Source organism: Nomascus leucogenys, chromosome X, assembly GCF_006542625.1.
Source record: "Nomascus leucogenys isolate Asia chromosome X, Asia_NLE_v1, whole genome shotgun sequence".
Taxonomy (NCBI): domain Eukaryota; kingdom Metazoa; phylum Chordata; class Mammalia; order Primates; family Hylobatidae; genus Nomascus; species Nomascus leucogenys.
The window spans coordinates 849105-865516 of record NC_044406.1 but is presented as its reverse complement, the minus strand read 5'-3'; positions in this window follow the sequence as shown (position 1 = coordinate 865516).

Genomic DNA, 16412 nt, shown 5'->3' with positions numbered 1-16412 from the left:
ATGGTGACGATGAGGATGATGGTGACAGTGATGATGGTGATGGTGAGGCTGATGATGGTGATGATGGTGACAGTGATGATGATGGTGAGGATGATGGTGAGGATGATGATGGCGAGGATGATGATGGTGATGATGGCGAGGATGATGATGGTGAGGATGGTGATGGTGATGATGATGGTGACGATGAGGATGATGGTGATGATGGTGACAGTGATGATGGTGATGGCGAGGATGATGATGGTGATGATGGCGACAGTGATGATGATGGTGAGGATGGTGATGATGATGATGGTGAGGATGGTGAGGGTGATTATGGTGATGGTGATGATGGTGAGGATGATGATGGTGATGATGGTGAGGATGATGATGGTGATGGTGATGGTGAGGATGATGATGGTGATGGTGATGGTGAGGATGATAATGGTGAGGATGACGAGGGTGACAGTGATGATGATGGTGAGGATGGTGATGATGATGGTGAGGACGATGATGATGGTGATGATGGTGAGGATGATGATGGCAAGGATGACGATGGTGATGATGGCAACAGTGATGATGATGGTGAGGATGGATGTGATGATGTGTATTGAGGATGATGATGGTAATGATGATGATGGTGAGGATGATGATGGTGAGGATGGTGATGGTGAGGATGGTAATGATGATGGTGAGGATGATGACGATGGTGATGGTGATGATGGTGAGGATGATGATGGTGATGATGATGGTGAGGATGATGATGATGGTGAGGATGATGATGAGGATGATGGCGATGATGGTGACAGCGATGATGATGGTAAGGATGATGGTGATGATGGTGAGGATGATGATGATGGTGATGATGATGGTGACAGTGATGATGGTGATGGTGAGGAGGATGATGATGATGATGGTGATGACAGTGATGATGATGAAGAATGTTGTTGATAATTACAGACTTCCTGAGCTACCAACTTGGACATCTGTTCAACGATACAAATTTCGAGGAAAACTGTCAGACATTTTCTCATCAGGAAAAAATTTTCTTTCTGTATTAGTTTGTTCTCACATTGCTATAAAGACCTACCTGAGACTGGGTATTTCATAAAGAAAGGAGGTTTAATTGACTCATAGATTCACAGGCTATACAGGAAGCATGGCTGTGGAGGCCTCACAGTTCTGCGGGCTGTACATGCTTCTGCTCCTGGGGAGGCCTCAGCAAACTTACAATCCTGGTGAAGGGAAAAGTGAAGCACGCACATCTTCACATGGTGGAGCAGGAGAGAGAGAGAGAGTGAAGGAGAAGGTGCCACACACTTTTAAACAACCAGATCTCATGAGAACTCTATCACGATGCCGGGCGCGGTGGCTCACGCCTCTAATCCCAGCACTTTGGGAGGCTGAGGCGGGGGGATCACTTGAGGTCAGGAGTTCAAGATCAGCCTGACCAACATGGTGAAACCCCGTCTCTGCTAAAAATAGAAAAATTAGCCGGGCTTGGTGGCAGGCGCCTGTATTCCCAGCTACTCTGGACACTGAGGCAGGAGAATCGCTTGAACCCAGGAGTCAGAGGTTGCAGTGAGCGGAGATTGTGCCATTGTACTCCAGCCTGGGCTACAAGAGCAAAACTACGTCTCAAACAAACAAACAAAACTCTATCACAAGACAGCACTAGGGGGATGGTGCTAAGCCATTAGAAACAACCCCTGTTATTCAACCACCTTTCACCAGGCCCCACCTCCAACACTATAGATGACAATTCAACGTGAGCTTTGCGCAGAGAAACAAATCCAAACCATGTCACATTCCATATTATAGAAATAAAGAAGAGATGGAACACAGACAGGATTTTTTTTTTTTTTTTTGAGACAGAGTGTCGCTCTGTCGTCACCCAGGCTGGAATGCAGTGGCGTGATTTCTGCTCACTGCAACCTCCGCCTCTTGAGTTCAAGTGATTCTCCTGCCTCAGCCTCCTGAGTGGCTGGGATTACAGGCGCACGCCACCATGCCCAGGTAATTTTTGGTATTTTTAGTAGACACGGGGTTTCACATTGTTAGCCCCGATTGTCTCCATCTCCTGACCTCGTGATCCACCAACCTTGGCCTCCCAAAGTGCTGGGATTACAGGCATAAGCCACCATGCCCAGCTTCACAGATAGGATTTTTAAACTGGAGACCAAAATGCACCCTGAAAAATGAACGTGTGGTCATCGTTCGGACAAAAATGTTGAAAGTAAAAGCACTCATAATGACTTTAAGACTTAGAATGTGAGAATAAGGTACTCTCCCTCAGTCCTTAGAATTCCGACAGGAGCAGATCATGTCTGAGAACTTAGCCTTTTCTGGATTTTATACATGGAACATATGGGAATGTAAAACAAAAAAGTGTTTTTCCACTATGATGCTTTTACAGAACATGTAGTTGAATAGACTGTATGGTGGACAAGCATGCAATGGAGAATGAAGACAGGAACCTCAGGCCGGACATGGTAGCTCATGCCTATAATCCTAGCATTTTGGGAGGCCGAGACGGGAGGATTGCTTGAGGCCAGGAGTTTAAGACCAGCCTGGTTAACACAGCAAGACCCCATCTTGAAAGAAAGAAAGAAAAAAAAAGAAAAGAAGGAAGGAAGGACGGACGGGAGGGAGGGGAAGAAGAAAAAATAAGAAGAAGGAGAGAAAGAACAAAGAGAAACAAAGAAAGAAAGAAAGAAAGAGAAAGAAAGAAAGAAAGAAAGAAAAGAAATGAAAAAAGAAAAGAAAAGAAAGAGAAAGAGAGAAAGAGAAAGGAAGGAAGGAAGAAATCTGACCTTAGAAAGATAGATTGGAGCTGAAACAAAAATGTAGTCATCATTAGCTGTTTAAAGTACATTTTCTTTTTTTTTTTTTTTTGAGATGAAGTTTTGCTCTTGTTGCCCAGGCTGGAGTACAGTGGTGCAATCTTGGCTCACTGCAACCTCCTCCTCCTGGGTTCAAGTGATTCTCCTGCCTCAGCCTCCCAAGTAGCTGGGATTACAGGTGCCTGCCACCACGTCTGGCTAATTTTTTGCATTTTTAGTAGAGATGGGGTTTCATCATGTTGGCCAGGGTGGTGTTGAACTCCTGACCTCAGGTGATCCACCTGCCTCGGCCTCCCAAATTACAGGAATTTCAGGTGTGAGCCACCATGCCCAGCCTAAAGTATACTTTCAATGAAAGCACACAGACAGGTTTATGTGGGGTTTGGTGACTGCCAGCCCCTGAATCTTACGAAGCTTCCCACTCTGAAGAAAGAACAACACAGCCAGCCTTCTCTGCACCTGTTCTTAGTGTCTTTCTGCTCGTTACAATGAAAGAGAATTAAATTGGATAACAGATTTAGAAACAGATTTCAAAGACACCATCTCTTTCATCCCCCCCAACACCAGACACTTCAGATATAAACATTCTATGAGTGCCCACATAGTCACTGAAACGATCACAGCTGCTTCCAAAACTAAGGCTCTCAAAAGGTCAAAAACAACAAAAAGACCCTACAATGTTCATTGTCTGAAATTTGCTAAAGTAAAACTGTGCAGAGCTTTGAATAAATACAGCTTCGGAAAACTGACCATCCCTTGTCTAAAGCCCAGAGTAGGAAAGACCAGTCAAGCTTGAGGCTGAAAAGAAGCGTTTCTTTTTTGTTTTGTTTCGTTCTTGTTTTTGTTTTTGAGACAGGTTCTCGCTCTGTGGCTCAGGCTGGAGTGCAGTGATGCAGTCATGTCTCACTGCCATCTCCGCCTCCTGGGCTCAAACGATTCTCCCACCTCAGCTTTCAAGTAGCTGGCATCACAGGTGCACACCACCATGCCTGGCTAATTTTTTGTATTTTTGAGAGACAGAGTTTCGCCATGTTACTCAGGCTGGTCTTGAACTCCTGAGCTCAAGTGATCTTCCCACCTCGGCTTCCCAAAGTGCTGGGAATACAGGCATGAGCCATTGCACCTGGCCAGAAAGGTAAAAATGTATAATCATTTTTATCCTTCATAAGCAAAGATGGGCCATAACTAGCATGTTTTTTTTTGTTGTTGTTTTTGAGACAGAGTGTCACTCTGTCGCCCAGACTGGAGTGCAGTGACATGATCTTGGCTCACTGCAACCTCTGCCTCCCGGGTTCAAGCAATTCTCCTGCCTCAGCCTCCCAAGTAGCTGGGATTACAGGCGCTCACCACCATGCCTGGTTAATTTTTGTATTTTTTTTTTAGTAGAGACGGGGTTTTACCGTATTAGCCAGGCTGGTCTCGAACTCCTGACCTTGTGATCCACCCACCTTGGCCTCCCAAAGTGCTGGGGTTACGCTAGCATGCTTTTTTATGCACAGATCATGAAGTCATGTTACAATCAATGGCTTTGCATGTGCAGCTGTTATCATATCATGGTGGTGTCATGGTAAAATGAGGTTTGTTTGATGGAATGAAGGACAAGGGAAAAAGTCAAAGAGAACATTGCATGTTGTCACTCATGTGAGAGCTTAAAAAATTGAACTCACGGAGATAGAGAGTAGAATGATGGTGACTGGAGACTGGGAAGGTTAGTGGGAGGGGACGATTAAGAGAGGATGGTTCATGGGTACAAAAATACAGTTGGATAAAAGAAATACAGTCTAGTGTTTGGCCAAACCATAGGGTGACAGTATTCACAATAATTTATTGTGTATTTCAAAATAACTGAAAGAGTGGAATTGGAATGTGATTTACACAAAGAAATGATAAATGCTTGAGGTGATGGGTACCCTAATTACCCTGATTTGATCATGACATATTCTATGCTGATATCAAAATATCACATGTGGGGAGGGTGGGGGGCAAGGGGAGAGAGAGCATTAGGACAAATATCTAATGCATACGGGGCTTAAAACCTAGATGATGGGTTGATGGGTGCAGCAAACCACAATGGCACATGTATACCTATGTAATAAACCTGCACTTTCTGCACCTGTATCCCAGAACTTAAAGTAAAAAAATATATATATATATATATATGTACATATATATCTCTCTCACACATGTACCCCATAAATTTGTACAACTATTATGTATATGTGAAAGGAAAATAAATCTCGGGATCCCAGAATCACTAAGCCAAAGGGAAAAGTCAATCTGGGAGCTGTTTTGGGCAAACCTGTCTCCCATTCTATTCTAAAATAAGATAGTTACAAAGATTTCTTTAAAAGCTACATGCTTTCCTCATAATGTCCCCACAGGGAAAGTCCTTGTAGACAAAGGATAGAAATAACTTAAAGTTAAGCCGGGTGTGGTGGCTCACGCCTGTAAATCCTAGCACTTTGGGATGCTGAGGCAGGTGGATCACCTGAGGTCAGAAGTTTGAGACCAGCCTGGCCAACATGGGGAAACCCCATCTCTACTAAACATACAAAAATTAGCCGGGCATGGTGGCGGGTGCCTGTAATCCCAGCTTCTTGAGGAGCTGAGGCAGGAGAATCGCTTGAACCCAGGGTACAGAGGTTGCAGTGAGCTGAGATCGCGCCACTGCACTCCAGCCTGGACAAGAGCAAGACTCTGTCTTAAAATAAATAAAGTAAATAAAATAAATAAATAGAACTCAAAGTTATCCCTCTGCTCACGTGAGACAAATGCATACTTGATTGCTTCCTTTGCCCTCTTGTTTCACTAAGCCAGACTAAGGCATAAGTGAGTATTCCTGTAAATTGTGCTTTCAGTTCAAGGCTAATCAGAAACTCGAAAGAAAGCAACCATTTGTCTCTTATCAGCCTATGAAATGCAGGCTCTCTCCCTGCCTTGAGTTGTGCCGCCTTTCCGGACAGAACCAATGTACATTTTCCATAGACTGATTGATGTCTCATGCCTCCCTAAGATGCATAAAACCAAGCTGTGCCCCAAACACCTCGGGCACATGTTGTCAGGAGTTCCTGAGGCTGCATCTTCAACTTTGGCAAAATAAACTTTCTAAATTGATGGAGACTTGTCTCAGGTACTTTTTTGTTTTCATATGTAGAATAATTAAAAATTAAAAAAAAAGAAAAACAGAGAAGGCTGTCGGCAGCACTCCCATCTGTCTGGGAGATCCTGACATACTGTTTTGGAAATGATACCAGCATCAGCAGCCCCCACGCACGATAGAGATGTGCTCAGGGACTTCTGGGGGGAACTCACAGCTGTTGCAGCTCCTATGTGCTCTACCTGACTATTTGCAGACTTCATTTGAGTTCCTGTGGGCAAATGAGCCATCCTGGCTCCAAACAACTTCTGCTTCTTTTGTGTATGTGTGTGTCTGAGACAGGGTTTGGTTTTGTTGTCCAGGCTGCAATAGCACCATCACAGCTCAAGCCATCCTCCCACCTCAGCATCCCAAGTAGCTGGGACCACAAGTGCAGGCCACCACACCCAGCTCATTTTTTTTTTTTTTTTTTAATTTTCTGTAGACATGAGGCTTTGCTCTGTTGCTCGGGCTGCTCTTGATCTCCTGGCCTCAAGTGATCCTCTTGCCTCGGCCTCCCAAAGCGCTGGGATTACAGGTGTGAGCCGCCGTGCCCGGCTGAGGCTCTGCTTCTGAAAAAAACCACCTCTAGAACTCAGAGTTAGAAATAGCAAGAATCATGCACCTTCAGCATCAGAAGGAATGCCCCAAATTGGTGATGTTCTCCCTCCCTTGTTATAGAGTCCTTAAGAAACTGAGCTGGGGCCGGATGTGGTGGTTCATGTCTGTAATTCCAGCACTTTGGGAGGCCGAGGTGGGCAGATTACTTGAGGTCAGGAGTTCGAGACCAGCTTGGCCAACATGGCGAAACCCTGTCTCTACTAAAAACACAAAAATTAGCTGGGCGTGGTGGTGTGTGCCTGTAATCCCAGCTACTCAGGATGCTGAGGCAGGAGAATTGCTTGAACCCGGGAGGCAGATGAGCCAAGATTGTACTACTGCACTCCAGCCTGGGCAACACAGCGAGACTCTGTGTCAAAACAAACAAACAAACAAACAAACAAACAAACAAACAAACAAGAAACTGAGCTCGTATGCAACTTCTCTAAACTCAGATTTCAGGATAGGGGCTGGAAAGTTTCATCGGACCCACCTATGGCAGGCCAGGTCTCACTAACAGCCGCACAGGCAGCCTCCATGGCAACCGTTTCAGCACTGACTGACCAGTGGAGTTACTTATGAAAAGCTGAAACAACCAGTGGCCTTATACAAAGGCTGGAATATAACAAAAGCCCACCAAGAGTTTTGCCCGGGGCTTTTCTGGGCCTTAAAGCATGAAAAGATAACGAAGGAATTCTTAACAGGACCTGTTTCAGATTAAACAAGTTTTACTGGGGTTCTGAAGGAACTCTCCAGGCCTCCACAATCAAGTTTTATTGGGGGTCTAAAGGAACTCCCCAAACCTCCATGATTTAGCAGAAGACAAGGGTAAACACCCCAGCACCTGGAACCATCTCGATTAAGTCAATTTACTGAGGCTCCAGAGGAAGGTCTTCAGGACTCAGACCTTAGTTACAGATTAGAAGAAGTTAATCACTTATGTCTTTTTTTTTTTTTTTTTTTTTTTTGAGACCTCTCGCTCTTGTCCCCCAGGCTAGTGTGCCATGGCGCGATCTCAGCTCACTGCAACCTCTGCCTCCCGGGTTCAAGTGATTCTCCTGCTTCGGCCCCGCCCCCCCCCCACAAGTAGCTGGGACTACAGGTGCATGCCACCACCCCCAGCTAATTTTTGTATTTTTAGTAGAGATAGGATTTCACCATGTTGGCCAGGCTGGTCTAGAACTCCTGACCTCAGGTGATCCTACCATTTTAGCCTCCCAAAGTGCTGGGATTACAGGCATGAGCCGCCGCACCCAGCCTCACTTATGTCTTTAGATGAATACACACTTACATATAGACATATATTTTAGAAGATATATAAGCTCTGGAAAATTCTGTAATTTAGAGTTGGTCTGGCAATATTTTCCCTGCCTTCTCCCTGTACCCAGTTACAGAAATAAACTCTGTTCTTTCCCAGTTCATCTGCATCTCGTTATGGGGCCATGACGATAAGCAGTCCGACACTCGGTTTGGTCTGGGAACACACCCGCCAGATTGGGCTGGGGGCTGTCTCTGCATCTCATTCTTATAGATGGAAACCTATGATTTGTATTCCTGGGAACTCCAATCTCTAAAACTCCTTGTAAACAAAATCAAAGTGAAAATAAATCTCTGCCCTGAAACAGCAGTTCCTTGATGCTTTCATGTCCTTGTGGATGAAAATCATAGTTCTCTGCCCATCAGAGCTTTGCGGGTTCGAGAGATGCAATTGTGATGCTGATTAATAAGAATAATAATAAACATACTAATGACCATAGCATCAATCCCAACAGTGAGCTGTCAGGCTTGTCCCCCAAGGCATGAGGAAATGATCGCCCTGAAGGTGATACAGGCAGGGGACAGGGAAATACTGGGTAGAAGAGGGTGGTTCCCCAGCAAAGGCCCCACCCTCATGCCTGGAAACCTACAGCCTGAAATGAGAACAGGCATGCCTTTTTTCATGCCCAAACGTTGCCTTTTGGCCCCCCATGCCCCCCATCCTGTACCCATATAAATCCCAAACCCCTGGCTCCAGGAGGAGATGAACAGAAGAGCAAAAGATTGGCAGGAAGAAGAGAAGGAGTGTCTGAATACTGAGAGGAGTTTAGCTGGGGACAGCTGGAGAGATCGGCTGCTGGATGGCCAAACTCCAGGGGAAGACCATCTTCCCACTCCATCCCCTTTCCAGCTCCCCATCCATCCAGCTGAGAGCCACCTCCACCACTCAATAAAAGCCCCGCATTCATCATCCTTCAAGTCCGTGGGTGACCTGATTCTTCCTGGACACTGACAAGAACTTGGCCACCAAGGAGGCACAAGCTGTCCACAGAGAGCAAACACTCAAGTTGTCTGCGGACAGCAAAGCTAAAAGAATTCACTGTAACACACAACAACTTGGGCTTCAGGAGTTGCAGGCACCCAGCCCTTCATGCTACCATGGGGCCAGAGCCCCAAAGTGTTTGCCCCGGCTTCTGCATCTGTCCGTCTGCGTGCTCTCCGTCCTGTAAGGGGTTTGAGCACGCAGCGGCCAAACAGATGAGCCACACCTTTGTTGCACATCCTGCCCAGGTCTATCAATCAATCAATCTATCATCTGTGTACTATCTATTAATATCTATCTGTCTATCCATCCATCCCATTGTATCTATCATCTAAGTATTATCTATTATTATCTATCTATTGCTGGGTGCAGTGGCTTACGCCTGTAATCCCAGCACTTTGGGAGGCAGAGGGGGGTGGATCACGAGGTCAGGAATTTGAGACCAGCCTGGCCAATATGGTGAAACCCTGTCTCTACTAAAAATACAAAAATTAACAGGGCATGGTAGTGGGCGCCTGTAGTCCCAGCTACTCAGGAGGTTGAGGCAGGAGACATGCTTGAATCTGGGAGGTGGAGGCTACAGTGAGCCGAGATCATGCCACTGCACTCCAGCCTGGGTGACAGAGAGAGACTCTGTCTCAAAAAAAAAAAAAAAAAAAAATCTATCTATCTATCCATCCATCCCATTGTATCTATCATCTATGTATTATCTATTAATATCTATCTATCCATCCCATTGTGTCTATCATCTATGTATTATCTATTAATATCTATCAATCTATCTATCTATTGATCTATGTATCCATCCATCCATCCCATTGGTACTGTTTCTCTGGAGAAGCCAGATTAATATAGATGCTAAGAACACCTTTAACGGAACTTAACAGAGCAATGCTGTCTCCACACATTCCAGCTGGTGGATATTATTTGTGATGGAAACAGATTTGATACTTGGCACTCTAAAAATATAAAGTATCACAGGCATGTATTGTAGAACATCCTTATTGTCGAAGAGTTACCCAAATAATTTAGAATTTTTTCATAAAAAAAGCGTTGAGGGCCGGGCGCAGTGGCTCACACCTGTAATCCCAGCACTTTGGGAGGCCAAGGTGGATTGATCACCTGAGGTCAGGAGTTTGAGACCAGCCTGGCCAACATGGTGAAACCCCGTCTCTACTAAAAATACAAAATTAGTTGGGCGTGGTGATGGGTGCCTGTAATCCCAGCTACTGGGGAGGCTGAGGCAGGAGAATCACTTGAACCCGGGAGGTGGAGTTTGCAGTGAGCTGAGATCTGCCACTGCACTCCAGCCTGGGGGATAAGAGCGAGACTCCATCTCAAAAAAGAAAAAAAAGGAAAAAAGAAAAAGCCTTGAGGATTTTTCATGCTCACAGCCAGTTGAGAACACCAGCCAAGACACAGGCTGAGATATACATGAAATGGTACTGACTTTTCATTAACATCTTACTCTATGAATTCTGGGGATTTTTCACAATGATATTCAAAGATGTGCTCAGGGATCATTAAGGTGTGAGGAGTCTGATAATGTGAAGCATTATATAAAGCGGATGGCGGATAATTCAGCTCAGTATCTTTCAGCACTTCCCAGACATTGTATCCTGAACTCCACGGAAACCACGCACTAATGCACAGAACAACTTTTTTTTTTTTTTTTTTTTAAGATGGAATCTCACTCTGTCGCCAGGCTGGAGTGCAGTGGCATGATCTCAGCTCACTGCAACCTCCACTTCCCAAGTTCAAGTGATTCTCCTTCCTCAGCCCCCCGAGTAGCTGAGATTACAGGTGCCTGCCACCATGCCCAGCTAATTTTTGTAGTTCTTAGTAGAGACAGGGTTTCACTATGTTGGGCTGGCTGGTCTTAAACTCCTGACTGCAGGTGATCCACCCACCTCAGCCTCCCAAAGTGCTGGGATTCCAGGCGTGAGCCACTGTACCTGGCCCAGAATACCTCTTTATGAGAGTTTACTCTGGGGATAACCTCTGCCTAGGCGTGTACCAATGCTCAGCCACAGGGCCCATGACTTTGAGGAATTAAACACTGAAACACAAAGTAAAACGGGAGACCAGGTGTGGTGGCTCATGCCTGTAATTCCAGTAGTTTGGGAAACCAAGGAGGGAGGATCCTTGAGGCCAGGATTTTGAGACCTGCCTGGGCAACATAGTGAGACTCCATCTCTATAAATCTTTTTTATTTTTTATTTTTATTTTTTATTTTTTATTTTTTTTTTTAGATGGAGCCTTGCTCTGTCACTCAGGCTGGAGTGCAGTGGTGCGATCTCAGCTCACTGCAACTTCCGCCTCCCGAGTTCAAGTGATTCTTTTGCCTCAGCCTCCCGAGTAGCTGGGACGGGACTACAGGTGCACACCACCACGCCCGATTAATTTTTGTATTTTTAGTAGAGATGGGTTTTCACCATGTTGGGCAGGCTGGTCTTGAATTCCTCAAGTGATCCACCCACTTCAGCCTGACAAACTCCTGGGATTACAGCAAAAAAATTTTTTTTAATTAGTCACATTTGGTGGCGTGTGCCTGAGTACCAGTGACTTGAGAGGCTGAAGCAGGAGGATCCATTGAGCCTGGGAGATTGAGGCTGCAGTGAGCTATGACTGTGCCACTGCACTTAAGCCTGAGCAACAGAATGAGACCTCACCAGGAAGAGAGAGACACAGAGAGAGAGAGACAGCAAAAGAGAGAGAAGAGAAAGAGAAAGAAAGGAGAAAGAGAAGGGAGAAAGAGAAGAAAGGAGAAAGAGAAAGAAAAAGAGAAAGAAAGAAAAGAGAAAAAGAAAAAGAAAGAGAAAAAGAGAATAAGAGAAAGAAAGGAGAAAAACGAGAAAAAGAAAACGAGAGAAACAGAAAGAAAAAGAAAAAGAAGAAAGAAAAGAAGAAAGAAAGGAAGGAAGGAAGGAAAAGAGAAACAAAGGCAGACAAAGAAAGAAAGAAAATAAAGAAAAGAATAAAGGAAACATGAATCACAGCTAAGGTCAAATGGGACATCAAAATGGATTACAATAGTCTATTATATTATTACCAATGAATTATATGGTTATTTACTGGGATTCTACTGTGTGCACGAGAGAATTAGCACCAATAATAGGAGAGAGATACAGAGGCTGTGTCCCCACGCGCAGGGAGACTGGCCCACATGTCTTACAACAACCAGGAAGGCTGCTTTCCAGGCTGCTAAATTTCAAGGAGAATCTCATGGGAGGGAGGCACTGCGCTATCAGGAACTGTTGCTAGTGGGCTGAACTTTGACCCCACAGGTGCTATTTAACAGAACAAGATTCCCTAGAGAAACCTCAAGCTGTTTCTGTTCAGAATGTGGCTAATATCACTGAAGCCCTCCTGCATGACCAGGGGCTGACAGGAACTGACCCACAGTGATGTTTTAGGATCGGGCCCCCTGAAGGGCCACACTGTGGCCATCTTTGCCTTTTCCACTAAAAAATATACCAGATATGGTGGCTCATGCCTATAATCCCAGCTCTTTGGGAGGCTGAGGCAGGAGGATTACTTGAGCCCTGGAGTTTGAGACCAGCCTGGGCAACATAGCAAGATCCCATTTCTACCAAAAAAAAAACAAAAAAGACCCAGGCATGGTGATGTGCACCTGTGGTCCCAGCTACTTGAGAGGCTGAGGCAGGAAGATTGTTTGAACCCAGGAGATGGAGGCTGCAGTGACTCCAGATCACAGCACTGCACTCCAGCCTGAGCAACAGTGTGACCTCATTTATCTTTCTTTCTTTTTTTTTTTTTTTGAGACGGAGTTTCGCTCTTGTTACCAAGGCTTGAGTGCAGTAGCGTGATCTCGGCTCACTGCAGCCTCCACCTCCCAGGTTCAAGCAATTCTCCTGCCTCTGCCTCTCAAGTAGCTGGGATTACAGGTGCCTGCCACCACACGCAGCTAAATTTTTTGGTATTTTTAGTAGACACGGGTTTTCACCATGTTGGCTAGGCTGGTCTTGAACTCCTGACCTCAGATGATCTGCCCACCTTGGCCTCCCAAAGTGCTAGGATTACAGGTGTGAGCCACTGCTTCCAGCCTATGACCTCATAAATCTTACAACTGTGTTGATAAAAAGACATGTTTTCTGGACTGTGTGCATGATTTATATTCCTTAGTATTATTATATATATTTTTTCTGATTTGAGAGATGTTAACTTAAAGCATTGCTGTGGACCCTGAAGTGTTTCATGAGATCCTCACACTCAGCTTAGGATGCGTGATGGGAAAGTTGGCCCTGGGTCAACCAGAAGTCCTAAGGACAAGGCCCCCCCCCCCCCCGCAATATCCTTCTCTCTCTTCCAGTCGGGGTGTCCTTCGTGTAAGCTCCTCCAGGGAGCATCTCCTGCCCCTGCTGTCCTGGCCTGTTCTGGTTTAGGTGAATGCAATTTCAAACGTGCTCATGAAATCCTGAAATAGACAGGAATTTGTAAACCATGCCACTGTAGGCTGAATAATCTCCTGTCCTTCCCAAAGATTTCCACACCTGAATCCCCCGGAACCTGTCACTATGGTAATGTCAGATACGGCACCAAGGAATATTGCAGATGCAATGGAGGTTAGAAACTCTTTATTTATTTATTTATTTATTTATTTGAGGTGGACTCTTGTTCTGTTGTCCAGGCGGGAGTGCAGTGGCTCCAGCTCGGCTCACTGCAACCTCTGCCTCCCGGATTCAAGCGATTCTCCTGCCTCAGCCTCCCGAGTAGCTGGGATTACAGGTGCATGCCACTGTGGCCGGCTAATTTTTGCATTTTTAGTAGAGATGGGGTTTCACCATGTTGGCCAGGCTGGTCTCGAACTCCTGGCCTCAGGTGATCTGCCTGCCTCGGCCTCCCAAAGTGCTGAGATGACAGAGGTGAACCTTTAAATAGGAAGAGTATGCTGGATTTCCTTGGTGGGCCCTATCTGATCACACGGGAGCCCTTGAAAGAACAGAACTTTCTCTGGCTGGAGGGAGGAGAGAAGGTAAGGGACATGGCACACGAAGTCAGTGAGAGTCTAATGGTGAGCTGGACTCTAAGTGGCCCCTGCTGGCTTCAAGATGAAGCAGAGCTGGCTTACAGATGGAGCAGACACTTTCAAGGACCAGAGAGAGGACTCTAAGAGCTCAGGGTTGTGCTCCCCACGCCCCTTTTATGACAATCTGTGAGGAAAGGGAGACTTCAGTCCCATGACAGCAAGAGGCTGCATTTTCTAAAAATGGGAATAAGCTTGCAAACCGATTCTTTCCAGGGCCTCCTGCTAAGAGCCCAGGGGGTAGACATCGTCATTTTGACCTTTTGTGTGTATTAGTCCATTTTCACGTTGTTGATAAAGACATACCTGAGACTGGATAATTTATAAAGAAAAAGAGGTTTAAGCCAAGGCGGGTGGATTACCTGAGGCCAGGAGTTTGAGACCAGCATGGCCAACATGGTGAAAACCTGTCTCTACTAAAAATACAAAAATTAGCCAGGCGTGGTGGCAGGCACCTGTAATCCCAGCTACTCCGGAGGCTGAGGCAGGAGAATTGCTTGAACCTGGGAGGTGGAGGCTGCAGTGAGCTGAGATCACACTATTGCACTCCAGCCTTGGCAACGAGAGCAAAAACTCCATCTCAAAAAAAAAAAAAAAAAAAAAAAAAAAAAAAAAAAGAGCTTTAATGGACTCACAGTTCCACGTGGCTGGGGAGGCCTCACAATCATGGCAGAAGGTGAAAGGCACGTTTTATATGGCTGCAGACAACACAGAGAGAGCCAAGGGATTTCTCCTTATAAAACCATGAGATTGCTGGGCACGGTGGCTCATGCCTGTAATCCTAGCACTTTGGGAGGCCGAAGTGGGTGGATCAGCTAAGGTCAGGAGTTCGAGACCAGCCTGGCCAACATGGTGAAACCCCCATCTCTACTAAAAATACAAAAATTAGCCAGGCGTGGTGGCGTGTGCCTGTAATCCCAGCTACTCGGGAGGCTGATGCAGGAGAATCTCTTGAACCCAGGGGGCGGAGGTTGCAGTGAGCCGAGATCGTGCCATTGCACTCTAGCCTGGGCAACAAGAGTGAAACTGTCTCAAAAAAAACAAAACAAAACAAAACAAAAAAATAAAAAAACCCATCAGATCTCATGAGATTTATTCACTGCCATGAGAACAGTGTGGGAGAAACCGCCCCCATCAATCAATTATCTCCCACTGGGTCCCTCCCACAACACATGAGAATTATGGGAGCTGCAATTCAAGATGAGATTTGGGAGGGGACACAGCGAAACCGTATCAGTGACCTTGAGCAAGTGACCCGGTTGAGCCCATTTTTGGGACATCTTACCTGCAGACTTGAGATAATAACTTTGTGTTATTTCAAGCTGCTACATTCGTGGCCATTTATTACAGCAGTGGCTAAAAACATTCACATGGAAATCAAAGTCAAAATATGACAGATGATGAAATGAGCCTCTGAGAAGATAAGTGGCTTGCGGGGAAGGAAGGGGTGTCTCCCAAACCATTGCTGGAAGCACCAGGTGATGCATTCTGCTTTTAGCCCCCCAATTCATGGCTCTAGACATCACTATCCTTTTGCTCACAAACATCCTTTTAGATAATTAACCAGAAGTCCCCAAAGGGAGGAGCATGTTGGGCTACAATAAGCCCACTCCCCTGCTGCTCCTGGCGGAATCCTTGGTCCTTCCGAATTTGGCAGTGGGGTCACGGTTTCACACCCCATGCAATGGCAGCTCTCCTGGGAAAACTTTAAGGTGGGGACAGGGTGACTGGATTTTCCCAATGCTTCTGGCTGGGTGCTCGGGCCACACCTGAGCACACCTGGTCACACCTGAGGTCACCAGGTAGGTCTCTGTATTCCAATCATCTTAGATCTGCACCAGAGCCCAGTGGCTGGGTGCAACCTGCACACTGGAGGTGCCCCTTAGTGCCTGTTGAGGTTTTGGGGGGAGTGAGGCCTGGAGGGTTCACTTCCTATGGGAGTGGGGATGCATCCCAATGGGGGCCAAAGTTCCAGATGGGTTGTGGCCCTGCAAGGTGCCAGGGTCCCAGTGAGATGTGGAGTGTGGGGTTCTGGCTCCCAGCAGGGATAGGGTTCCTGGCCAGGGTCAGGTGACTTGCTGGTGGAGATTCTCACTCTTGGACCTCGGCAGGGGCTGGGGGTGCCCATCGGCGTGTGTGTGATGGTGCAGACCTAGAGTGAAGGTGGAGGTCCGGGTCCTGGGGAGGATAGGGTTGGTGATTTAGGGTCCCAGTGTTGCGGGAGAGGGGTCCCGATCTAGCCCCCAAGAGTGGGTTCTTGGATGTTGCTCAAGAAGTAATTCAAGGTAAGTCCTAACAGTACAGGGAAGTTTTAGTTTATTAGAAACTATTCCATTACATGCTGGGTGTGGTGGCTCACACCTGTAATCCCAGCACTTTGGGCAGCCGAGGCGGGCAGATTACCTGAGATCAGGAGTTTGAGACCAGCCAGGCCAACATGGTGAAATCCCATCTCTGTTAAAAATACGAAAATTAGCTGGGCATGCTGGTGCATGCCTGTAATCTCAGCTA